This window comes from Halyomorpha halys, unplaced genomic scaffold (assembly GCF_000696795.3).
Source record: "Halyomorpha halys isolate HHAL.00 unplaced genomic scaffold, Hhal_1.1 Scaffold1157.1, whole genome shotgun sequence".
In the NCBI taxonomy this organism is placed as follows: domain Eukaryota; kingdom Metazoa; phylum Arthropoda; class Insecta; order Hemiptera; family Pentatomidae; genus Halyomorpha; species Halyomorpha halys.
Genome location: NW_027108759.1, coordinates 536,995 through 539,028, shown reverse-complemented (window position 1 = coordinate 539,028; position 2,034 = coordinate 536,995). Strand labels below are relative to the sequence as shown.

Sequence of the window (2,034 nt, the reverse complement as noted above, 5' to 3'; positions counted from 1 at the left end):
ATTATCGGATGTTCTGGATACATAGAATCTAAAGCTTTTATCGAACTTAGTGAATCTGTAATCCACCCTCTTGTAATTAACTAATGTTGTTATACTTTACAGGTCAGAACAGAGAAACTTAAAACAGATGAAGGGGTTCAATCAGCAATCAAAATTTTTGAAGGGTAAGCATTCAATTTTTTTTCATCTGGGATTGATTGAAGGTGTTGGAACACTGTGGATAATACTTAGCGGCCTCAATGAATTACATACATATTGTCGACAATTATGCATTTTATTAAATTTTCCTAACTTTATTTACAATCTAATGATATATTCGGCATAAAACTCTTTTAAAAACTCAAAATTAACGTGTTTTTTTCAAAACATTTTAGATAATTCGTGCCTAATAATGTTTCAATTATGTAGTATGATTTAGTATAAGTTCCCAGTTATAGGATAAGGAATCAGGAAAATTAGAAAAAGAAATGAAAGTGTCACTTTCTTGTTCACATTACTGTTGGAAGTGAAAGCTATGGATTAAATGGATAACTGATAAAGCTGTTGGTAACTAACAGGATGACTTTAATAATGACTTACTAATGACTGGGTGTATTGTTGTTGGCAAAGCAGTGTCATCTCCCATTGGCATCGGGATCATACGTAAACCTTTCAGCTCATTATGTTTCATAAGTTAAGCACTAATCTTACTTTATTTATATCTTATGTGTAAGTACTTATTTCAATTACGAAGACTCATTAAACATTCTACAAAAGTGGTTCCCAACAAGGATGCAACGAAAGTTTTATGGCTCGACAAGGGTACCGATTCGAATAAAGTTTGGGAATAGCTGTTCTACAATATTCAACTAATTAGAAACGTAATTAAACTCATCACAGTTCACACAACAGTTCTTATTTTCTTTGAGTTCCAATCCCTTTCCATTGCCAATTTTTTATCTGAATACTTGTGAACATTTGCTCATTCTCCTGCCAAAATGCTGCATTTTAATTTACCAGGAGTTTTCCCACTCATCTTGCTGACTCTCCTTGTTTCGAATGCTTTGGAAGTAAAAAGAGGAGGAAGCTCTAATAATATCTTACTAATGACTAATACTATTCTTACTAATTAATTACTAATAATTATATTTACTCAGTTATTAATTTTCTTTTTATTATTTATAAAACTACTCTACACTAAAATTATAAATTTAATTTTCATTATTTGAATAAATCAAGTGACGTAAGGATTTAATCCCAAGGACACTTGGACGTCCGTAGGAACTAATTAGGAAACATCGCTTTAAGAATCTATCCAACTTCCCATTGAAGCAACCAACGGACCGTTGCCATATCCTATGTACGTCATATCTTCCTTGTATTGATAGTATCTCTGTATCTGCATACCTCCGTAGAATCTTTCATTTTGCTCACTGAGGATTATTGAAGGCTCCAACGTTTTTAGAGAAGCATTCCGTATGTAAAAGTGAAAAATTATAAGTACAAACTAAAATTTTTAATATAAACTCGGCGATGGAGTGATACTAAAACATGAATATTTCCTCATGTCAAAAATAGGCTAGAATAATTTTTTTCCTACATTATCTAATATTTTTTAATATTAGCCAAACATAAATGACAATTTTAAGTTTTTTGTTCACTTTCGGAATTAATAGTATAGTCAAGTTTCTTGGAAATCTTAAAAGAAACTTGGGGCTTGCTTTCCTATCTTAAATTTTGATAATGGTTTGAGAAATATCAATATAAAACGAACCACTTATGCCAGTTTTATAATATAATTAAAATATGTAATAAAATATGGTAAAATAATTAGTTGTTTTAGGCACAGGTGGTAAGAAGCTTAATTTTAATAAAAATTTCGCTTGCTTACATTTACTTAAAGATATTTTCCATTTTCAACATGCCCGAAATTATGAGATGCGATATTTAGTTAAAAGATTATAATTATGAAGATCTCAATGCTAACACCTCTAAATTTTTTTAGTAATTCAAAATTATAATTTATTTAAAGAATTTCAACCTATTCTCCCCTAT

The 2,034-nt window shown here is 30.0% G+C and overlaps 1 long non-coding RNA gene across 1 annotated transcript in view; it reads left to right on the top strand.

Annotated features, from left to right (window-relative positions):
• The window catches only part of LOC106688585 (uncharacterized), a 22,439-nt gene extending 22,193 nt beyond the window's left edge, over positions 1-246 (top strand). Inside the window, exon 5 of the long non-coding RNA XR_001344339.2 lies at positions 103-246. This is a non-coding gene — a long non-coding RNA (uncharacterized lncRNA). The remainder of the gene's footprint in view (positions 1-102) is intronic.
• The last annotated feature ends 1,788 nt before the right edge of the window (positions 247-2,034 follow it).